At 31.8% G+C, this 9,110-nt stretch overlaps 1 pseudogene; it reads left to right on the forward strand.

Annotated features, from left to right (window-relative positions):
• The first annotated feature begins 7,716 nt into the window (after nt 1-7,716).
• On the forward strand, nt 7,717-8,418 carry LOC107061433 (TMV resistance protein N-like; annotated as a pseudogene).
• Nucleotides 8,419-9,110: the final 692 nt, after the last annotated feature.

The raw sequence follows: 9,110 nt of genomic DNA on the forward strand, positions 1-9,110 counted from the left end.
CAAGTCGAATGAATATATGTACACATGGTTAAGCTAAGTCAAGTTGGGTGATTTTTTCTAATTTTTAGAAAATGAGGGTTTAACATATATTCTGACAAATATATTCAAATTCTAAATATTCTTTGTAAAAAGTATGGCAAAAAACAACTCCAACTTCAAAAATTTCAAATAAACTAATTATTTTTTTTACTTTCATAACTAAACGCCTACGTAATTTCACTAAATTTCCAGCATTTATATACATTGTATTAAATGTGAATTGCATTGTATATAATGTACAAACGTATTGAATATTTTATTAAAGAAAACCTCTAAATAGTTGGGCGTAATATTTTTAAAATGAATATTTTTACATAATCTTTCTAACCATCGGAACATACCATGCATATAACTATTTCAAGACTTATGTATTGTCGTAAGTTAATTTACTTGATGATATAAAAAACATATAAACTAACAACATACAAATTTTAAATTCTGAGAATGAAAGATTCATTTCTATCCATATCCTTATTCTTTTTAGGTAACTTTGATCTTCTCATCGCGGCTAAGACATGATCGAATTTTTTTTTTTTTTTTTATTGGTTCAGTCCGTTTCTTGGCAAAAATAGATTGAAGGATGATTCTTGTTATTTTTTTTATAGTATAATGATGTTTTTTGCTCACTTAGATAATATAAGGATGTACATTAGATTTGAGTCATAGTTGAGGAATGATTTTAGTCAAAAACTCGTTTTGAAGTCAACTCGCCTGCTTTCACTTTTTCCTCTTACTTTTTGACCTTCGAATGTGTAGCTTCATGGGCTTGTACTTTAAGCTGTCCACCGTGTACATATAACACGGACTTTGGGTCTTTGAAGGAATTTTCTAGCAGTTTGATCCAGTGGTACTTTTAGCTGTCCAGTGTGTACGTATCAAACTGGAGTTTTGGTCTTTGAAGGAATTTCCCACTACCTTCTAAAGGAACTTCACAAAAATTTCATGCTATAGGAACTTCCATATTCAGAAATTGTTGGAATTGATCTCTTCACACAATTGTTGCTACCAATTAACTGAATTCAAGGACTTTGAATTAAGGGTGATAAAAAGGTGTCAAAATAAAATGGCAGTGACATAAATCTTAATTATTGAGTGTATGTGACAATTATATAATTAAGGATTAAGGATTGTGGGAGTTGTCCTCAAGTTTTAAAGTTAACAGTTTGGTCCATTGTATTAAATGAGGGGTTAAAGGGTAAATGACTAAAACCTAATTTAACCAAATTTGGTGGGAACCAAAATTCCAAAACTGGAGGGAAGCCAGCGAACCAAAAAGGGAAATAAAAGCTTTTCCCCCCGCCTCCCTGCCGGATTCCTCCTCCTCCTCCTCTTCTTCTTCTTCTTCTTCTTCTCCTCCTCCTTCTTTTTCATCTGCTTCGTTCTTGCTTGCTTGTTTTCTTCCCGTTCTCTTCAGCTTATTCTTCTTCTTGTTTGTACATTGTTGGTCTTGACTGCTATCCCTTGTGCTTTTTCTTCTTCTTGAATCAAATTTAGCTAATTAGTGGATCAGATTTGGTTCTGTATCAATTTATATTACTTCATAAGTGATTGTGTTCACACACCATTGTTTGGTAAGATTAGTAGTTCTTTGAATCATTCATCATCATCTAGGTATATCTGTAATTTTTTCAATAATTTACATTCGCATTTTCAACAAATGGTTATATATGTTGCAACAATTAACTATTGAAACAAATGATAGTCTTATGTTGCAACAGAAAGCTTATATCATTCGCAACATAATAGTCATATGTGGCAACATATAACATACATATGTTGCAACATGTGATTTATGTGTCGCAACATAATAGTCACATGTTTCCACATAAGACTTATATGTTGCAACATGCGTAATAATTTTTAATGATTTTCGTATGTATTCACGTTTTTATCAATGGATTCTGCCTTTTAAATGTGTTATTTCTTCTGTAATTTAAGTTTTTCAACAATAACAATTCAAATGCATTGGGAATGATTAATCAAGCACCAGACGGAGGTCACATTGGTGCATCCTATGCGCTTGCCATAATTTCTATCTTCAAGGGCGGTGAATAAATGAGATAAGACTTAATGTTCATTGCCAACATAAAACAAACAGAGCAACAAAAAACCAGGACATGCCGACATAAGTTATGACAACTTTTAGATAGAATGTGGGTGCCAGAACCTCATGTGTTGGGAGAAAGACCCATTTGTTGCACTGTTCATTAACATGAGCAAAGCCTTCGCAAGAATGGTTGTCCCAAGGAAAGTGACGATGAAGATAATATTCGTTGTGAATTATGTAGTTGTGATTTAGAACTAAATTATATAGTTAAATTTTTGTCTCATGCCACTATTTGGTATTGATTCAATTAAAATGTGGCAACCTATGTACATTCTATTGGATAATATGTTGATTTTTGTGTTGAAATTGCAACAGATATGTCATATGAAATCGTTGTTCAAAGTGTTATAACATCTTTTTATTGCTTAATTATGTTCCAAAGTACTATAATATGGTTCAATTTGACATTTTCATTGCTAAATTGCTTAATTTATTGATTAACTCATCCATCAAATTGTCATTTGTGGCAACATTCTGTTGGATAAAATGTTGAATTTTGCAACAGAAATTGCAACAGATTTTTCATATGTTGCGACATTTGTATATCCTAACAAGTCATTTTTGGTATTAATTCAATTAAATTGTAACCTAATACAACATGTAGCACTAATATATAGTCCTATAACATGTCTAAGTACAAAATTATGGTCTAATACAACAACCTTCATCAATTCTATCAATTATTTTTACAAATACTATTATACCACGAGTTCATCATACAATGACTAAGTAATTCCATATGATGTTATATAACACCATTGGAAATCGTTGTTCAAAGTGTTATAACATCTTTTTATTGCTTAATTATGTTCTAAAGTACTAAAATATGGTTCAATTTGGCATTTTTCATTGCTAAATTGCTTAGTTTATCGATTAACCCATCCATCAAATTGTCATATGTGGCAACAGATGTACATTCTATTGGATAAAATGTTGAATTTTGCAACATAAATTGCAACAGATCTGTCATATGCTGCAACATCTGTATATCCTAACAAGTCATTTTTGGTATTAATTCAATTAAAATGTGACCTAATACAACATGTAGCACTAATATATAGTCTTATAACATGTCTAAGTACAAATTTATGGTCTAATACAACAACCTTCATCAATTCTATCAATTATTTTTATAAATACTATTATACCATTAGTTCATCATATAATGACTAAGTAATTCCATATGATAGTTATATAACATCTTTGGAAATCGTTGTTCAAAGTGTTATAACATCATTTTATTGCTTAATTATGGTCCAAAGTACTAAAATATGGTTCAATTTGACATTTTTAATTGCTAAATTGTTTAATTTATCGATTAACCCATCCATCAAATTGTCATCTGTTGCAACCTCTAAAACTGGCCCAATCGGCCCATTATTTCATTTCTAGTAGGGATATAAATTAGGGTTTTCATTTTCATTTCAAGATAAGATAAGGTTTTCATTTTCTTCTTCGCCGCTTCGGTTTCTCCGCTTCGCTTTCTCTCTCTCTCTCCTCTCTCTCTGGAGTGCATGGATCTTGAATTTCAGGAATTCTTGGGATATAATGATGTTATTTATTTCATCAGCATGTTCTGTTCTTTTTTTTTAACACACAACTAATTTATTGGTTTGGTTAAACCAAATCAATAAATAAGAGATTCGTCTGTCATGTACTGTCAAATCAATGAAATCATTAATTTTTCAATATAGCCGTTGGGTAAGAATGAGTTTCTTTAATTATAGCTCAGTATTAGATATCTCATGAATGTGTTTTGTTTGTTTTTGTTACTTTTGATATCATGTCAAATGCAATATTGAATCAAATTTGTATCGATGAGAATGATCCCATGTTGGGTGTGAAAATCTATTGCAAACATGGAGACTTACTTTCAATGCAAACTTCATGGTCGAAGGACAATCCAGGTCGAAGATTTTGGTCTTGTCCACGCTATCGTGTATGTACATTTCTACATCTTGGTCTGGAGATTTGTTGTATTTTTGTTTAATTTAAATTTCTTTGTGGTGTATTTTAGGAGAATGCATGCAATTTCTTTAGATTGAGGAATCGTGAAAATGTTGATATACGATCCAAGTTCGTTATTCTGAGATTGGCGAAGAGAATTAAGGAGTTGGAAATTGACGATGAAAGTCATATTAAAAGAAGTAACAAATGGGTGATGAAGGAGAATAAGGATACAAAATGTTGTAACAACTGGAAGCTAATCTTTGTATTGATTGTTGTGGTCTTTTTTCTATTTTTAAGCATTACAAAGAAGAATACTGTGAAGGATGAAAAATTCTTTTGTAGTTGTGTACAACCATTAAAATTATCCTAGTTATCAAAATAAATAAACATAGTTTTGCACTTTTGTTCCAATATTTTTATTTGTTCTTAACATAACATAACATCAGTAAGTTATTGTTGCTACATATGACTCCTATGTTGCTACAGATGCCCCATATGTTGCAACATTTGAGTCAAATGTTGCAATATATGAGACATATGTTGCTACAGATGAGCCATGTATTGCTACATATGAGTCAAATGTTACAATAGATGAGGCATATGTTGCTACAAATGACCCATGTGTTGCCAAATATGAGTCAAATGTTGCAACAGATGAGGCACATGTTGCTACATATGAGTCAAATGTTGCAACAAATGAGGCACCCATGTTTTGCAACATATGAGTCAAATGTTGCAATAGATGTGTTGCAACATATGAGTTAAATGTTGCAACAGATGAGGCATATGTTACTACAGATGTGTTGCAACGAGAAAAGGATCAAAATGGTACTTTATGTTTGAGTTAAGAATCAAAGTAGTCCTTCTCCTTTAACATGGAACACTAATAGTCCTCCATGTTTCATGAATTGGTACATTTTTAGTATTCTTCCAAATATTTGTCTATTTTTTAACCCAAGCTTTCTTTTGCACGTGACAAAGTCCCCCACGCCCCCCCCCTCCCCCCCAAAAAAACTCAATTTTTTTGTCCCTCTGTCGATTCATGGAAGCAACTATGTTGTTATGGAGCAACAATAAAATTTTGGGGGGGACTTTCTCACGTGCAAAAGAAAGGCTCTATTAAAAAATAGACATATGTTTGGAAGAATACCAAAAGTGTACCAATTCTTGAAACATGGAGGACTATTAGTGCTCCATGTTAAAAGAGAAAGACTACTTTGATTCTTAACTCAAACATAAAGGACCATTTTGATCCTTTCTCGTGTTGCAACATATGAGTCGAATGTTACAATAGATGAGGCATATGTTGCTATAGATGATTTATCTGTTGCTACAGATGACTCATTTATTGCTACATATGCCTCAAATATTGCACCTATCATTCTTATGTAGCAACATTTGGCCATGTAGTGGATAGATAAAGTTAAAAGGGAATTGGTTGGAGCAACATAACATCATATACTGTGTACTTGTTCTCAATATAAAATAATATAATTGATAAACTAAAACATTGTCATTAATTAAAAACATTGTCATCGATGATAAATTAGAAATGATGAGGGCAATGACGACTTGTTGTAGAAAATATCGCAACATATTACACTTATGTTGTAGAAAATATCACAACAACTGAATATGTGAAGAATAATAATGGAGAAACAGACAAGAGAGATGAAAGGAAAGAAGGAAACAAAATGAAAATTAGTAAAAGTAAATTAAATTTGGAATATGAAACGACATTTTATAGAGGAGAGAGGGAAAATGACGGTTGTTTTCTACCTTTTTAATTTTTTTTTGAATTTTGACAATATAATGTTGCAACATATGACAATTCAAAGTGACATACGTTGCCACATATCTCCTTTCTGTTGGGGCACGTGCATATATTATGTGGGTTTTTTTTACAACAGAAGTTATATATGTTGTCACATATCACCTTTCTGTTGGGGCACATGCAGATAATTGTGTGATTTTTTTACAACAAATGCTATATATGTTGCCATAGATACCACATTTCTTCCTTTCTAACATAATTGACATTTGTTCCAACAAAATAATAAAAATAATAATAATAAAACCTTCAAATGAATATTGTTGCTTCTTCACAACACAACTGATGACTTTCTTCTCATTTTTTTCTCTCTTCCTCTTTCTCTCTCTTTCTCTTTCTCTTTCCCCTTGCCTTTTGCGATTGATGAAGATATTGGAGCAGTATTCATTGATTTTTTTTTTTACTAATTATAGATAATGATCGGAAAATTGATTTTTTCAACCTCCCACACTTCAAAGGCTGTGAAATCTTCTTGGATGTTTGGACATCAATATTATATGTCATTTTCTTAAAAACATTAGTAAGTTCTTTAACACGACTAATAAATACTCATGTTGTTGCTCACATCCTTCGCATTGACAAAAAGAGCATTTGATGTTAGATGAAGAAGCAACACTAGCAAACGATTGAGTTGTTGCCACAGATGAAGCTCCTTGTGACATTTTATCTACAAGGTAAATAAAAAAGGTTGAGAGTTTACAACTGATTATAAAATAATAATAAGGGTAGGAATTTATACTTATGTTGACACATATGAACATTCTATTGCCACAACTCATGTACCTTTTGTTGACACATATGAATCTTCTGTTGCTACAGAGTGATAAGAAATATCTGAGTAAACAACCTTTGAGCTGAGGTAATATTCAATTTTGAGGGTTAGCTTTGCATTCCTTGAGTATGTTTCTGCCCTAAACTAAGAAAAAGTATAGTGCTCGTTTTGATAAGAGTATTACATACTATCTGCTGGAATGTTTTCAACGTCCCCTTATGCAACTATGAATCTTCTGTTTCAATTTATGGGTAACATGTTACTACAGCATAGGTGACATGTTCCAACATATGACAACTATGTTGGAATATGTACCAACATATCACTAATATATTGCAACATACGACACAAAATGAACAAAATGTTGGACAACTGAACAAAACTAAATTTCTACAATCATATGAACGAAATGGTCACAAAAAGAAGAACAAAAGCAACAAAAATGACTCTTCACTGAACAACAACAAAAATGACTCTTCACATATGTATTTCCTAAAAATTAGGGTTTTTTGGGTTTGTTGATTTTCTTTCAAAAACAAAAATAATAGGTACCATTACACCATTATTCAATTTTCACATTTATAGAACGATTTATTGTTCATTAACCCAAGAAAAGAACTTAGTATCAAGAGTGTGTTGTTCGAAATTATAAAATCTTTCAAAAAAAAAAACTGACCCATTTTAAGTCAAACACGACCTTCACTTCAGAAAGAGAGAGTGATGGCCGGAGATGAGGAGGAAGAAAATGGGGGAGAAAATGATCGGATTTTCTAAGGAAGAAGATTCTATTTTCTTTTACTATTTTTTAAAAATAGTTTGAATAGAATTAAAGTAGATGAAAAATGTAGTGTTTTTTTGTATTTTACAAAAGATTGGAAAGTTTTGAAAACGTTAATTTGGTCCCAGATTAACTCAATTACATTTGAAAGTGGATTTGACCATTTCTTGGTCAAAGTGTCACCAAAAACCAAACCAAAGACTTAATTGACACCTTTCATTTAATTTTCTCCTGAATCCATGGCATCATATTCTTCATTTTCTGCTGCTACATCATCGCAGTTGTCTAGATGGAAGTATGATGTCTTTCTAAGTTTTAGAGGCGAAGATTCTAGCAGAAATTTTACAAGTCACTTGTACGAGGGCTTGAGAAACTGGGGAATATTTACCTTTCAGGATGATAAAAGGCTGGAGGATGGCGATTCGATCCCAAAACAACTCTTGAAAGCTATTAAAGACTCTCAAGTTGCCCTAGTTGTTTTCTCAAAGAATTATGCTACATCGAGGTGGTGCTTGAATGAACTAGTGAAGATCACGGAATGCAACAAGAAAAATGGACAATTAGTCATACCAGTCTTCTATGATGTGGATCCATCACATGTTCGATACCAAAGAGAGAGCTTAGCAGAAGCATTTGACAAACACGAATCAAGGTATAAGGATGATATTGAAGGAATGCACAAGATCAAAGGATGGAGGATTGCTTAAGTGATGCCGCAGATCTAAAAGGTTGTGATATCCGTGACAGGTGAGTTAAAACCAAATAAATTGAACCATAAGGAATAACTTGTGAAACTATTTTACTTAAATTGCTATAAATTGATTCTTCAAGAGTTTGATTTATGTGCATAGTCCCTTTTATCACAACTATGGAGTACTCTATAATGTGAAATACTACATTTCATTCTTGATTCTGTTATTTGTGTTAGGTTTTTGCCCTGATTTTCTTACCTTATTTGAAGTTTATTTTTTCCTAAAAGTAAAGTCAAAGTATTACCATAAATGTTTTAACTTTTTCTGAAAGAAAAATATAATATTCTTCCATATTTGAGTTATTCTTTCCTTGGAAGTAGAGTTTGGAACTCTATACATTGAAGATCCCTCTTCTCATATCAAGAACACAAAATAGAATCAACAATGTAGTAGTTTAAGAGTCTTGTTTATGGGGAGATTTTCTCCTAAACATATTTATAATTTTTTTAATATTAGTTTTCAATACGTAGGTCGTTTGACTGAATCATATCAATAATATATATTTAGTATACTTTTATTTGTCGTCTGATTTATCAACCATATATGATTTGCAATTGTAAGCTTCCGCATGACGCCTAATCACCTTCATAACTCAACAATTTGAATAGGCATAATACATATATTGACCCCTAAACTTGGCTTCAAATTTTAACTTTGACCTTTAACTTTGTAAGTGCACAAATAGGCACTTTAACTATCCAAAACTTAAACAAAAAAACACTCGGATCCTACCTGGCAAAATGCGTGAAATACACTCAAATTAGGCGCGTCAGATGTAAAAATTCAGGGGGTCAACAGTAAAAAAAGCATTGAAAGGACAATTAAACCCTTTTTATATTTTTTTCAACAATTTTCCCCTCTTTTTTGCATTATTTGTTGTT

The sequence above is a fragment of the Solanum tuberosum genome, unplaced genomic scaffold, assembly GCF_000226075.1.
Source record: "Solanum tuberosum cultivar DM 1-3 516 R44 unplaced genomic scaffold, SolTub_3.0 scf00134, whole genome shotgun sequence".
Lineage (NCBI taxonomy): Eukaryota > Viridiplantae > Streptophyta > Magnoliopsida > Solanales > Solanaceae > Solanum > Solanum tuberosum.